Source organism: Portunus trituberculatus, chromosome 13 (assembly GCF_017591435.1).
Source record: "Portunus trituberculatus isolate SZX2019 chromosome 13, ASM1759143v1, whole genome shotgun sequence".
Lineage (NCBI taxonomy): Eukaryota > Metazoa > Arthropoda > Malacostraca > Decapoda > Portunidae > Portunus > Portunus trituberculatus.
Genome location: NC_059267.1, coordinates 6,282,366 through 6,298,454, shown reverse-complemented (window position 1 = coordinate 6,298,454; position 16,089 = coordinate 6,282,366).

Genomic DNA, 16,089 nt, shown 5'->3' with positions numbered 1-16,089 from the left:
AGGATAGGTTAAGTTAGGTTAGGTTAAGTTAGGTTAGGTTAGGTTAGGTTAGATTAGGTTAGGTTAAGTTAGGTTAGGTTAGGTTGTTAAATTAAGTTAGGTTACGTTAGGTTCAAATAACAAAAGTAAAAAATAAGATTATAAGTTGGATAAGTTAACAAGTTCTATAGGTTAGGTTAGGTTAGGTTAGCGGTGGTTAGCGGTGACTGGAGGGGCTGCTCAGGGGATGACAGACTCGCAACAGGCACTGGGCGGCTCCACAGTGCCACCTGAGCCCCCTGCTGCCCTTCATCGCCGCGGCTCTCCCTCGGCCGCGGCGGGAGGAAGCTGGTCACACTCTCTCTTTCTCTTTCTCTTTTTTCTCCTTGCCTAATCGTCGTTAAGTGATGAGGAGAGACAGACGATACTTTCAGAGGAGGAGGAGGAGGAGGAGGAGGAGGAGGAGGAGGAGGAGGACGAGGAGGAGGAAGAGGAGGAGAAGGAAGTGATGATGAGGAGGAGAAGGATGTGATGAAAAGGAATAAGGAGGGATAGTATTTATGAGAGAGAGAGAGAGAGAGAGAGAGAGAGAGAGAGAGAGAGAGAGAGATTGTTTATTATAGACAAAAACAACATGTGCCCAATTGATGTTATAATTACGCATCATGTCCATTGAGGTGGTGTCTCCCTGTGGCCGCGGTGCTCTGCTGGTTTGCTAGGACAGTCACGAATATAACACAATTAACACCAATAATAACAAAACAATAATAAAGGTAATGTGTGGTACTAAATAATGACAGCAACAGTAATAGTGATAACAATGATAATGAAAGTGATAATAAGGACAATAATAATAACAATAGTAATGATAATAATAATAATAATGATAATGATAATAATGATAATAATAATAATAATAATAACAATATTACTGTGAAATCCTATCGTGCAGTTTACAGGTTAATAGTATCAATAATAGTAATAATAAAGAAGAGAGAGAGAGAGAGAGAGAGAGAGAGAGAGAGAGAGAGAGAGAGAGAGAGAGAGAGAGAGAGAGAGATCTACTACATACATAACTCACAAAGCCCTCGCCTCTTGTGTTACTGACCGCTTCCGTCCACACACACACACACACACACACACACACACACACACACACACACACACACACACACACACACACACACACACACGGCGGTGAACCAGAGTCGTTAAGTCGTGCCAAGGAGGTGGTTCCTTCGTCACCTTCCTCCCAGCAAAGAGAGCCGACCTGGAGGAGGAGGAGGAGGAGGAAGAGGAGGAGGCTGGTCAGTGTTTGGGGTCGTGTGGTCGTCAAGTCGTTATAGTGGCACTCACGACCCCTGGTGGTCTTACCCTAAAGTGGAGAAGGAGGAGGAAGAAGAAGAAGAAAAGAAGAAAGCAAAGCAAAAAGAATTGGAAGGAAAGTGAATTAAAAGTATAGAAACAGGAGAAGGAGGAAGTTGAAGAGAAGGAAGAATAGGAAGAGGACGAGGAGGAAAAGGAATAAAATGAGGAAGAAGAAAGAAGAAGAAAGCAAAACAAACAGAATTGGAAGGAAAATGAATTAAAAGTATAGAAACAGGAGAAGAAAGAAGAGAAGAAAGAATATAGAGAGCAAGAAGGAAGAAGAAGAAGAAGAAGAAGAAGAAGAAGAAGAAGAAGAAGAAGAAAATACAAAACAAATAGAAATAAAATTGAACATAAAGGAATATGAGAAGGAAGAAGTGACGGAATGACCAGACGAGAGAGAGAGAGAGAGAGAGAGAGAGAGAGAGAGAGAGAGAGAGAGCGAGTGTAATTAGAAGCAGGTTGTGAGAGGGGAGTGAGAGAGATTCATGGCTGTTTCCTTTCCGTCTCAAAATACAAAAGGGGAAATAAGGAAAAAAGGAGGAGAAGGAAGGAAGGAATGAGGGGAAAAACAGAGCAAGGAAGGAATGAGGGGAAAGCAGAGGGGTGAAGGAAAGAAGGGAAAGACAGAAGGAAGGAAGGAAGGAATGAGGGGTAGAATAGAAGGAAAGAATGAGGGAAAAGCAGGAGGAAGGAAGGAATGAGGAAAAAAAAAACAAAGGAAGGAAGGAAGGAAGGAGGGGAAAAGCAGGAGGAAGGAAGGAATGAGGGGAGAAACAGAAGAAGGAAGGAAAGAGGGAAAAAACAAAGGAAGGAAAGAATGAGGGAAAAATACTAGAAGGAAGGAAGGAAGGATGGAAGAGAGGAAAAGAGATGGATAATTATGAGGGGAAAGAGGAAGAGACGACAAGAATGGTAGACAAAAGAGTGGAAGAAGTAGGATGAAAAGAGGAAAGGGGAGAGAAGAGGGGAAAAATAAAAAAAAATAAAAAGAAAGGAAAAATGTAAGGAATAAAAAAACAAGAGAAAGAAGGAATTGATGATGAAATGTGAGATGAATGAGGGAAAGAAAAAATAGAAAGAAAAATGTGATAAAAGAGGGGAAAACAAAATAAAAGAAAGAGGAAGGAAAACTAAGCAAATGTTATGTAAGATTATGAAGAGGAAGAGGAATAGATGATAAGAATGATAGATAAAAGTAGAAAAGGGAGAAAAAAAGATAAAAGGAGATAGAAGAGGGAAGAAATAAAAGAATAGACAAAAGAAAGAAGAACTGTAAGAAATAGACGATGATAATGATAGATAAATGTGGAGAAGTGGGAAAAAAAGAGAATGGGAGATAGAAGAGAGGGAAAATACAGAAAAATACAAAAAAAATGAAGGAAAGTAATGAGAAAGAGGAATTAACGATAAAGATAGTAGATAAAGAGAAATTGGTGATAAAGATGGGAAATAAGAGAATGGAAAAAAGAGGAAAAAGAGGAAAGAAAGAGGGGAAAAATATAGGAAAGGACAAAAAAAGAAGAACTACAAGGAATAGAAATGAAAGATTATGAAGAGGAAGAGGAAAAGATGATAAAAATGATGCAATGAAAGTGGAAGAAATAAAAAAAAGAAGAAAAGGAGATAGGAGGAAAAATATTAAAGGGAACACAAAAAAAGGAAAAAAGAAAAAAATAGGAAGAAAGAAGGAATAAGGAAAAAAAAGAAAGAAACGAAGAAAAGACCAACAAAAGTAAAGAAAACAAGATAAGAAGAAAAGAAAGAAAATAATGAAAGAAGAAATGAGGAAAAGGAGTAAAGAAAAATAGAAAAGAACAAGAAAAACAAGACCTAAGAAAGAGAAAAAGAAAGAAAAGAAAGAAAAGAAAAAAGAGCAAATGGAGGGTGAGGTCAAATGAGTATAGTGACACGCGGCAGGTCACATCGGGGTCAAAGGTCAAAACACACACACACACACACACACACACACACACACACACACACACACACACACACACACACACACACACACACACACACACACACACACAAGAATTATTAGTACAGAGGTGACGGTAGGAAGGAAAGAGAGAGAGAGAGAGAGAGAGAGAGAGAGAGAGAGAGAGAGAGAGGAAGGGAGATGTAAATAGTTAAAGTGAGTAAGAGAGTGAGTGAATAAATAAATAAATGCATGACTGACACCTCTCTCTCTCTCTCTCTCTCTCTCTCTCTCTCTCTCTCTCTCTCTCTAAACACTTCACACTTCCCTTGACACACACACAGGGAGACAGAGGGCACATGTCGGGTCATCCTGGGTCACGTGACAGCTCCCTTTACTAATAGGCCGTGACCTCACCCCTCCTCCCCCCTCCCTCCCAACCCCTACCCCTCCCGTCCCTCCCTTCCCACATTAAAGGTTCCAAAATGGGGCTATGGTGAAAGAATTGAAGGAGAGAGAGAGAGAGAGAGAGAGAGAGAGAGAGAGAGAGAGAGAGAGAGAGAGAGAGAGAGAGAGAGAGAGAGACGAACTAATTTCCTGTTATTTTATTCCCTATTTTGAGTGACACTTCTCTTCCTCTCCCTCTCTCTCTCTCTCCCTCTCCCTCTCCCTCTCCCTCTCCCTCTCCCTCTCTCTGACCCTCACACCTTCCCCTCACTGACCTCTTAATTAGCTCAAATTAGTGAGGGGAAATGGCACCGGAAGCAACACATGTGCCACTGTTTAACACACACACACACACACACACACACACACACACACACACACACACACACACACACACACACACACACACACGTAGAGAAAATATTGTCCGTGTTTTTGCTTTAAATATGTTAGTGAGATAATGTAATTTTCTCTCTCTCTCTCTCTCTCTCTCTCTCTCTCTCTCTCTCTCTCTCTCTCTCTGTTATTTCCTTCTCTTTTGTTCCAGGTTCTACTATTTCCTCTGCATTACCTGTGTTCCTCTCCTGCAGGTGAGTGGCCCGTGGTTCAGGTGAGAGCGACAGGTGGAAGGAAGTGAGGAAGTACAGGTAAGTCAAGTGGATTTCAGTTAATATTCTCCTCCATTAATTTAAGCTGATTTCTGGTATCTTGTGAATCATAGTGGAGAAATGATCTGGAGATTTTATTTATCGTTCGTATGTGAGGAAAACAAAAGCAAAATGTATAAATGAATGAATACAAAGAGTAATGAAGCATGAACATCCAGGTAATGAAACACAGCATTCGTATATGTTTAGTTCTATAAGCGAGCGTTATCCTTTCTTAGAACTCAACCCCTTCAGTTCTTAGACACATTTCTACCTTGAGTTTTGTTTGTGATTAAACGATTTTACTCACATTACGAAGGGTCTATGGAGGTCAGAAGATTAATGGCTAGAGTTTTCATTGTTTTAATCCCACATAAGTTTCTGAGGCTGTAGAAAATCACCAAACAGTAACCAGAATGAGTATAAAAAAGCGTCATGCTACTGAATGGGTTAACCTGCACAGCGAGCTTAACCCCTTCAGTACCAGGACACGTTTCCATATTCATTCTGCTAACTATTCTAATTCTACACAGATTCAGAAACTTATATGGGGGATTAAAAATAGTGAAGACTGACCATTAATCTGAGCTCCATAGATCCTTCACAATATCAATAAAAACATCTAATCACACACAAAAACTAAGGTAAAAATGCGTCCCAGTAGTGAAGGGATTAACTCTTGACATCTCGCCGCTCACATACAACCCTGAGAAGACACGCAAGCTTCCCCTTCCTGCCACCAGACGTCACTGCAGCGCGGGAAACACAAGAGGCGGAGCTAGAGAGCCACACCCATTCCCTATTGGCCAGCACTTTCAGGTAGCTTCGATTCGGGCTGTGATTGGATGAAAGACGCAGGTAGAGGCAGGAATGTGCTGATAGGTGCGGGGGATGAGTTGCCACGGTGTGTATTAAGTGGTGGTGGTGGTGGTGGTGGTGGTGAGTGCCTGGGTCTGATACCTGATTAATTAGCAAGAGAAGGGCTGGCGATTCACGAAGAGAGATAAGAAGGCGGGACTCACTGCGACGCCATGACTCAGCCGCTGGAAATAAATCACTCCTCTTCCTCCTCTTCCTCCTCCTTCCTCCTCCTCCTCCTAGCCACAATTATCTGAAGGAGGGTTCGCAGGGACAGTAACAGATGCCGCCTGCCGCCCTGTGTCTCTAATGTATTGTCTGTCGCCGGGTGTTCGAGAGAGAGAGAGAGAGAGAGAGAGGGAGAGGGAGAGGAGAGGATGCTGCAAGTGGTGGCGTATGATTTTTTTGCATGTCTCCCTCTCTCCTCTCTCCCTTCCTCTCCCTCATAACAAAAAAAAAAAAAAAAATAGAAAACAAAATAAAATCTTTACGAAACCAGAGAGGACTGAGATACCATAAGTGAGTCAATATAAAGAATCCAATCCCCTCTTCCTCCTTCCCTTGACTGGTTTAATAGATTCAGTGACCTTATATAATTGTTTTCATTGGGACACCTCGCTCACATTAAGAGAAAAGAAGAGACAGAGGGAGAAAGTAATGATGATGAGATTGGTAGAAGGAAAAATGTACGGTGAGATTAAGAGAAGTATATTGTGATAGATAATAGTGATAAGAGGAGATAGAGAATAAGGGAATACGTAGAATGCAAAGAGTAGATGTATTATGTTGTGATAGATGATAAAGGGGGAATTGATAAGAAGTAAAGGATTGAAGTGACGAGAAAAGGAAAAATTAAAATTAAAAAAATCGGGAAATTGATAAGAAATGCAGGGTTGAATTAACGAAATAAAGAAAAACAGTAAAAAAAAAAGATTATAATAATAGAGGAATTGACAAGAAAAGCGGAATATGAAGTGACGGGAAAAGAAAAAAGTAAAAAAGAAAGGAAATTATGGAAGAACTGATAAGAAATGTAGGATTGAAGTGAAAAGAAAAGAAAAAAGGTAAAAAAAGAAAGAAAATAATAGAGAAAATGACAAAAAAACTGGATTGAAGTGACGAGGAAAGGAAAAAAGTAAAGAGGAAAGAAAATAATGAAGGAACTAATAAGAAATGCAGGATTGAAGTGACGAGAAAAAGAAAAAGTAAAAAGAAAAGAAACGAAAATAATCAGTAATCTTTTATTGAACCAAAGTGAAGACTGAAATAATAAAGAAAACAGATTACACTCCTTTACAAATATACGATGAAAATAACAAGGCGAGGAAAGGATTAATAAAAATATAACCCTTTCTCTGATGTTAAGCAATAATTGTTGTTGTTATTGTTGTTGTTGTTGTTGTTGTTGTTGTTGTTGTTGTTGTTGTTGTTGTTGTTGTTGTTGTTGTTGTTGTTGTTGTTGTTGTTGTTGTTGTTGTTGCTGCTGTTGTTGTTTGTTGTTGTTGTTGTTGTTGTTGCTATTGTTGTCTGTGTTGTTGTTGTTGTTGTTGTCGTTGTTGTTGGAGCCACGAAGATCTAGTAATCCTAATGACCCCCACGAGTACTAATTCAAAATGTTAAATAGGAAGGATTACACTTAAGGATTACATTTATTACATACAAGGATTACATAAATGCACTCTTAAATAATTTCCTACCCTAAAGGTTTCAGGACATTTATCTCTGTCTTTTGGCAAACTCTCACACCTGCACGGGGACTGGCATTCTAAGTAGACCTGTTTTTCATTTATTTATCTATTTATTCTTTACTCTTTCTTACTCTTAGCCAGCTTTCCCCTCTTACATAGATAAAAGACAATACTTAAGTTACTGAGGGGAAGTGGTAGTGAGTCTTAAGTACTGAAGTGAAAGCATTAATAAGTAACTGCCTTGTAGATACGTGCTTACTTACATCTATAAGTGACTCCTTACCTGAGACAATACCTGTTAACTTGTGTGTTTGGGAGGGTAGGATATAATGAAGCTGATAATTCTCTCTCTCTCTCTCTCTCTCTCTCTCTCTCTCTCTCTCTCTCTCTCTCTCTCTCTCTCTCTCTCTGTGTGTGTGTGTGTGTGTGTGTGTGTGTGTGTGTGTGTGTGTGTGTGTGTGTGTGTGTGTGTGTGTGTGTGCTCCTGTGTAGGTATATATGTATATGTCCACGCCTTCCTCAACCCTCGCTATGTCCTATTATCCTCCTCCTCCTCCTCCTCCTCCTCCTCCTCCTCCTCCTCCTCGCCAGGCAGATCACGCGCCCTTGCCTCAGCCTCCCGCAGGACCTCGCAGGGGGCGCCAGTGCGGGGGAATATAAATGGCCTCCTACGACGTGGTGATTTACTTTCACGCCCAACGGCTTCCCCATAAACGCCGCAGCGCCTCCTCCTCCTCCTCCTCCTCCTCCTCCTCTGACTGACTCTTTCGTTAGATCCATAGCTCGTTCATTTTCTATGGTTGTATTTCTCTCTCTCTCTCTCTCTCTCTCTCTCTCTCTCTCTCTCTCTCTCTCTCTCTCTCTCTCTCTCGCATTTTCAAGGTTCTTTGTCTTCTTCCTCTCCATTTTCGTCTTTTTTCTTCCCTCCTCATCTTCCTTCTTCCTTGTCTTCCTCCTCCTCCTCCTCCTCTCCTCCTCCTCCTGTGTCAGTGTGTTGGTGCTTCCTTGAGACAGTGAAAAGGAAGGCAAGAAGGAAAGGAAATGGTGATGTGGTGATGAATGATTAAAGCTGCAAAAAATATGGAGATGTGTCATAGTGATTTTTTTTTTATTTTCTTCTTCTACTACTACTATTACTACTGCTACTGCTACTACTACTACTACTACTACTACTACTACTACTACTACTACTACTACTACTACTACTACTACTACTACTACTACTACAACGTCTCATATCAACTTTTAATGGGCTTTAGAGGAAATTACAGTTTTCAAAGAGAGTTTTCATGATTTTACTGGATGAAAGAGGAAAAAGGAAAAGATGGGAATGAATGAAGGAAGGAAGGAAGGAAGGAAGAGAAACCACTAGAACGTCAACAATCGTTTCTATGACTATTGAAAACATATCAGAGTGAAACCAAAGCATTAGAAGCGAAAGAAATGAGAGAATGATGGGAAGAATATGAAGGAAGAAAGGAAGAGAGAAAGAAAAGAAAAAAGAAAACTAGGAAGGAAGGAAGGAAGGACAATCACTTGACCCTCACCAATCATGTAGAGTGAAACTAAAGGATTAGAAGCGATAAAAATGAGAGAATTATGGGAAAAATAGAAAGAAGGAAGGAAAGGAAGGAAAGAAAAGAAGGAAGGAAGGAAGGAAGGGAGGAAGGAAGGAAGGAAGGAAAGACACTCACTAGAACCTCACTAATGATGTAGAGTAAACCAGAGCATTGGGAAGCGAGAAAGATTAAAGAACGATGGAAAGAATAGGAAGAAAGAAAGAAAGGAAGGAAGGATGAAAAGAAGGAAGGAAAGGAAGAAGGATAGACACGAAGACTCTCACCAATCATGTAGAGTAAACCCAGAGCATTTAGAACCGAGAGAAATGAAAGAATAAGAATAGAAAGGAAGGAAGGAAGAAAAGAAAGAAGGAAGGAAGAGAGGAAGAAGGAAAGACACTAAGACCCTCACCAATCATATAAAGTGAAACCAGAGCATTGGGAAGTGAGAAAAATAAGAGAATGATAGAAAAAATGGGAAGAAAGAAAAACAAAAAGGAAGGAAGGAAGGAAGGAAAGATGGAAATACACAAAGACCTCACCAATCATGCCAGAGTAAAACCACACCATTGAGAAGAGATAGAAATGAAAGAATGATAGGAAGGAAGGAAGGAAGGAAGAAAAAAGGAAAGATAGAAGGAAGGAAGGATAGACACTCACTAGAACTTCACCAGTCATGCCAGGGTGAAAGCAGAGCATTGGGCAGAGAGAGAGATGAGAAAGTGATAGAAAAAATAGGAAGATAGAAAAAAAAGGAAGGAAGAAAGAAAGGAAGGAAGGAAAGAAGGAAGGAAAGACAGACACTAAAACCCTCACCAATCAAGCCGGAGTAGAACCACAGCATTCAGAAAAAATAGAAATGAAAGAATGATCAAATGAATCGGAAGAAAGGAAGGAAGGAAGAAAAAAGGAAAGGAGAAAGGAAGGAAGGAAAGACACTATTACCTCACCAATCATACCAAAGTAAAACCAGAGCATTGGGCAGCGAGAGGAAGAGAGGAGGACTGGGATAGGATCATAGGAAGAAAGGATAGGAAGCAATGATGGCCGGAGAGATAGAGACGCGCATATCGTGTAATTGAATACCTCCTTTGTGAGAACCTTGATTAGAAACTGCCATATTGGAGAGGGCACAGGGCTTCCACAACACTCTCTTAATGATATCTGAAACCGCCATCTTGATCAGGGCTACCAACTGCTCCCCGCCACTCTGCAGGGTTGCCTACTGCCCCAGGGGGAGTGACGCGGCTGTGTTGAGGGTTTGATGAATAGATTGGCCTTTTGTGCAGGTGTAAAAGGTGTTGCGGTGAGTACAGGTGTTTGTTGGGCAGGTAGTTGTGGTGATTAGTCAGGTGTGGTGTGTACAGGTGCTATTACTCAGGTGTTTGTTCAATTAGATAGCATCAGGTGTGTTGTACAGGTGTGTTGTGTGAAGGTGTAGCTTAATTAGGCTGGTGTGATGTTTATGCAGGTAATGTTACAGGTGGTGTTCGGTGTTTTGTAGGTAATTGTTTGTGTGGCTAAATTTGTAAGGTGTTGATACAGGTAATTACGCTCAGGTGTGTGTGTGTGTGTGTGTGTGTGTGTGTGTGTGTGTGTGTGTGTGTGTGTGTGTGTTCAGATTGCGTTTGTTGTTGTTGTTGTTCCTCCTCCTCCTCCTCCTCCTCCTCCTCCTCCTCCTCCTCCTCCTCCTCCTCCTCCTCCTCCTCCTCCTCCTCCTCCTCCTCCTTCTGTTGTGGTGACGACGAATTAGAGGCAGTGAGCTGTATATCACGTCGGCTTATCTGATGAGAGAGAGAGAGAGAGAGAGAGAGAGAGAGAGAGAGAGAGAGAGAGAGAGAGAGTGTTCCACACAATCAGTCGTCGCCACACGATACAATCAAAACAACATTATTTCTTTCCTAGTGGAGAGGTGGATGGATTGCCGCTCCACACACCACACCACACCACTCCACCTCGCTCCACCTCACCACACCTCATCACCACACTCATCACCACACCCCATCACCACACCTCATCATCTCACCTCGTCACCACACCTCATCACCACACTCACCACACTCATCACCACACCTCATCACCACATCATCACCACACTCATCACCACTCCTCATCACCACACCTCATCACCACTCCTCATCACACATCACCACACTTCATCACTGCATATCACCACACCTCATCACCAGTACTAAGAAAACGCTCTGTTCTCTCACCACTATTTTCAGAGCCACAGAAATGATTTGCCGGGTTCTCAAGAGCGTTTCTGCTACTAACAATGTGGAAATCGTGTAGAAATCTTGTTAACCTGCCACTAGGAGCATTAGAATAGCAATAAATACCTATGTAGCTTCAATCATACCACAGGATTGTGAAAGAAATGGTGTATTGTGGAAATGGTGGTGAGTATAGCTCTTTCTTGACACCACACTCACTCTCACCACACTTATTCACTATCTTCTTGGTCACCACACTTTGCCACTCTACCACACGTATTACTTACATCTCCTTCGCCACATTACACTAATAAGTTGACTCACACACACACACACACACACACACACACACACACACGGCTCATCTCCCCTCCCCTCCCTCCCACACACACAAACCGCCTCCCCCCCCCCATATATACAATGATCCCTTTTAACAACATTACGAGGACCTACAACAAACAAGGGCAAAGGAAGGAAGGAATCGAGACACCTGGCCCTTGTTATCCTGTCCCTGTGTCCCTGTGTCCTTATATCTCCCCCCTCTGAATGTCCCACTAACGAGGTGTGGACCAATCACGGGCCAGGGTTCGTGCAGTTATCAGATGACGGTGACGGCAGCACGTGTGTCACCCTTACCACGTGCGGGTTGGCGGGTGATGGGGGAGGGATGGGGGAGGAGGGGTAGAGAGGAGGAGGAAGGAGGGATAGAGAAGGAAGGAGGGGAGGAGGGGGAAGGTGGAAAGTAGAGGGAAGGAGGGAAGGAAGGAAGGAAGGAAGGAGAAGAGGAGAGAAGGGAAGGAAGGAAGGAGAGGAGGAGGAGAGAAGGGAAGGAGAGGAGGAAGGAAGCAGGGAAGGAGAGGGAAGGAGGGAAGGAGAGAGGAGGGAAGGAAAGGGAAGGAAGGAAGGAGAGAAGGAGGAAAGAAGGGAAGGAGGGAAGGCGAGGAGGAAGAAAGAAGGGAAGGAGAGGAGGAAGGAAGCAGGGAAGGAGAGGAAAGGAGAGGGAAGGAGGAAGGGAGAGAGGAGGGAAGAAGGAAAGGAAAGGGAAGGAAGGAAGGAGAGAAGGAGGGAAGGAAAGTGAAGGAGAGAAGGAAAAAGGAAGTGGGAATGGTCTCTCGTCTCTCTCTCTCTCTCTCTCTCTCTCTCTCTCTCTCTCTCTCTCTCTCTCTCTCTCTCTCTCTCTCTCTCTCTCTCTCTCTCTCTCTCTCTCTCTCTCTCTCTCTCTCTCTCTCTAATCAACTTTCCCTCTTCTTATCTGATCCCTTTAAAAAACATCGGATTCCACTCAGCTGGTTCCTTTTGACTTCAATGTTCATGCAGTGAATTCCACACCGGTGTTACCTTCGCCTCCGCTCCTTAATTAGCAGCGCACAGGTACACTGACGCACCTGCAGAAGAAAAATAGAGAGAAAGGGAAATAGTTGCATAGAAATTGAGAGAGAGAGAGAGAGAGAGAGAGAGAGAGAGAGAGAGAGAGAGAGAGAGAGAGAGAGAGAGAGAGAGAGAGAGAGAGAGAGAGAGAGAGAGAGAGAATAATAGACATAGAGGAGAAAAACATGAAAAAATACGCAAAATATAACAAAAATAATGAAAAACTAACACGAACATAAACTAGAGAGAGAGAGAGAGAGAGAGAGAGAGAGAGAGAGAGAGAGAGAGAGAGAGAGAGAGAGAGAGAGAGAGAGAGAGAGAGAGAGAGAGATCAGTTTTTTTTCTAGTGTTTCTCAAAGTTTACTAATTCAATTACTTCTTTTTAACTTGGTCAACGTAACTTTCTGTTTTTAATGAGGCGAGAGTTAGTGGTGGGATTAATTGGCTGTTAGAGAAGTTGACCTGATGTGTTTCTTTCCCTCTAATTACCTGTTAAGCTTTTTGATCCCTTTCTTTTGTGGATATGTGTCACTGGAACCACTGTAGCTTAGAAATTATAGAGTTAACCTCCTTTCTCTTTTTTTTATATTTTTTCTGTCTTTCCTGCGTTCATACAAAGGTTTTATTTATTTGTCTGTTTGTTTGTGTTGAGTTTCATCAGTGCCAGTGAAATAGAACGGGGAGAAGTATATATATAAGGATAGAAGTTTTTTTTTTAACCTAATAATTAAACATTTGAAGCTTTTGTAACATTTTCGTTCAAACACATTAACGTGAAATATTCCTTTCTATTAAATAACACAAGACTAAAACAGCCATATATTTCTAGTCATATTTAATTACACATCTGAACATTCAAACACATAAGGTAGCGTTCTAATTCATCAAAACACTGTCAAACATCCATACACGTCTATTACTGCTTGATATTATACATCCAAACATCCAAACACGCTTATAACATCCCAACATACAGCCAGACATCCATACACTTCTACTCTTATTCAATAACACGCTTATCTAAACATCCAAACACACACACGCTCTAACATTCTCCACTCATTAAAACGCAACGAAAACGTGAACACTATAACACAGCCAAACACCCGCACTATAACACACACACACACACACACACACACACACACACACACACACACACACACACACACACACACACACACACACACACACACACACACACACACACACACACACACACACACACATAGCCAATTATCCATACACTTTTACTATTAACGTCTAATAACACAATCATCCAAACACACACACAAACTTTTAACATTCCCAACTAAACACACACCCAAACACCCATACGCTTATACTAATAACACGGACAACTAAACACCCACAAGCTTATAACATCACACACACACACACACACACACACACACACACACACACACACACACACACACACACACACACACACACACACACACACACACACACAGCATTATCATTCACGGGCCCGGTTGCTGGTGTTTCCTTTGCGACTGCGAGTGACAGGTTAACTCCTTCAGTACTAGTAGTTTTCATATTCATTCTGCTTCCTATTTGGTGATTTTATACAGCTTCAGAAACTTATGTGGGGGTTGAAATAGTGGAGACCCTGGCCATTAAACTTCTGACCTCCATAGACCCTTCCTAATGTATATAAGTTCGTCTAATCACACACAAAACTCAAGGTAAAGATGCGTCCCAGTACTGAGTGAGTGAAGTGTGGCGGGAATGGATAGCGGAGACCTTATCGAAGAAGAGATGAGGAAAAGTTGAGAGAGGAGAAGATGACGAATGAAAAGGAATATGATAGGAAAAGAAGATGAAGGAGAATTACAGAAAGAAGAAGGGGAAAGAAGAAAAAAGAAAAGGTGAAGAAAAGAAAGAAAAAACGGGAAACAAACACCTCCCTTTTTCTTCCTTCTGCAGTCCCATCTTCTTTTTCATTTACCGAACGTGAAAACTATTACTTCTTTTTTCTTGCCTTGTTCCTCCTCCTCCTCCTCCTCCTCCTCCTCCTGACAACTAATGACAAGAGAAAAGGAAAAAAGGAAAAGTGAGAAATTAGCTATGTTTAGAAGAAGGATGCAAAGAAAGAAGAAAAGGAGGAAAAGAAGAAAAAAATGAAGGAAAAATAGAAATAGAACCACAACACCATACAGAACCTCCCCATTCCTCATTCTTCCCCACAAATACCCACCCACGCGTCCCCTCCTCTCCACCCATCCCCCCACACACACCTTGATCAGAATAGTAAGCATTTCCGGGACTCGAACCCTCTCGTTTCTCATGCCCCGCTCAGAGACAATACTGAGAACCGAACCGCCAATCCGTGACCAGTGTTCCTAAAAGTGAAGCCTCGAATTACTGCGTCGTGTCGTGTTGTATCATGTACTTGGGCAAACTGACGGAGGAAGACGAGAAGGAGATGATGATGATGATGTGTGTGTGTGTGTGTGTGTGTGTGTGTGTGTGTGTGTGTGTGTGTGTGAAGGAAAAAGGAATATTAAAGGAAGTTAGAGTAGTTAGCTCTGTTTAGAATGGGAATTATAGGAAAAAAAAAAAGAAAAGGAGAGGAAAAAGAAGAAAATGAAGTTGATGAGATGTAGAAAGGAAAAGGGAAAAGAAGAAAGAAAAGGAAGAATGAGAAAAAAATAGAGGAAGGAGAAGAAGAGGAAGAAGAGAGAGAATAAAGAAAAGAATATCATACAAAAAGAGAATAGAGGAGAGAAAGAAGAAGAAGGAAAAGGAGAAAGAAAGAAAAAAAGAAAAGAGAGAAGAAGAAAGAGAAAGCAAACACCACTACAAATAAAACAACAACAAAAACAAAAGCAAGGAAAAGACCACACCACCACCACCACCACCACCACCACCAAGAGCATAACGACCCTCGAGGCTGTCAAATTAGTCACGAGGCGGGCCAATCCTGTGGCGGGGTTGCCTAATAACTCACCTTGGCTGTCATGGATGGGGTGATTACGTGCACCTTCGCCCCGCCACGCATCAATTATGTATCCTCCCCGCTCCTCCCCGCCCCGTCATTGGTGGAACGGGGCGAGAGGGGGCAAGATCGTGTGAGAAATGCAGGTAACCGCGCCTTGATCAATAACACCTGGTCGGGAAGAGGAGGGAGGGAAAAGGGTAAAAGAAAGGAGAGGGGAAAGAGAGGAGAAGGAAAAGGAAAGGGGAAAGAGAGAGGAAGGAAAGGGAAAGAAGAGGGGAAGGAAAGGGAAGAAAGAAAGGAGAGGGGAAGGAAAAGGGAAGGAGAAGGGAAGGAGAGGGAAGGAAAAGGAAAGGGAAGAAGAGGGGAAGGGGAAAGGGGAAGGAGAGGAGAAGAAAGGGAAGAAGAGGGGAAGGAGAAGGGAAGGAAAAGGAAGGAGAAAGAGAGGGAAAGATAGGGAGAGGGAAGGAGTAAAGGGAAAGGAGAGGGAAAGAAAGGGGAAGAAGAGGAGGGAAGGAGAGGGAAAGAGGGGGAAAAAGAAAAAGGAAAGAAGAGGAAAAGGAGAAAAGGTAGGAGAGGAGAAGATGGGAAAGAAAAGAGAAGAGAGATGGGAAGGAAAGGAGAAAGAGAGGGGAAGGAAAAACGAAGGAGATGGGATGGAAAGGAAGAAATAGAGGGGAATGAGAAGGGAAAGAGGAGCAAGGAGAGGGGAAGTAAAAGGGAAAGAGAGGGAAAAATAAGGGGAAGAAGAGAAAAAAAGGGGAAAGAGAAGGGAAAGAAAAGAGTGAGAGGATAAGGAGAGGGGAAGAAGAGGGGAAGGAAAGGTGAATGGTAAAGAGTGCTAGCGTATATAAAAATAAAGTTGTGATTTTGTTTAGGGGGAAAAATTTTAGTAGTGGTTAGACTTAAGGTATCTTTTGGGACGTCACACACACACACACACACACACACACACACACACACACACACACACACACACACACACACACACACACACACACACACACACCTTTCCCTCCATCCATTTGAAGTATAAATTGTTATGTGTTGTCATCCTCCTCCTCCTCCTCCTCCTC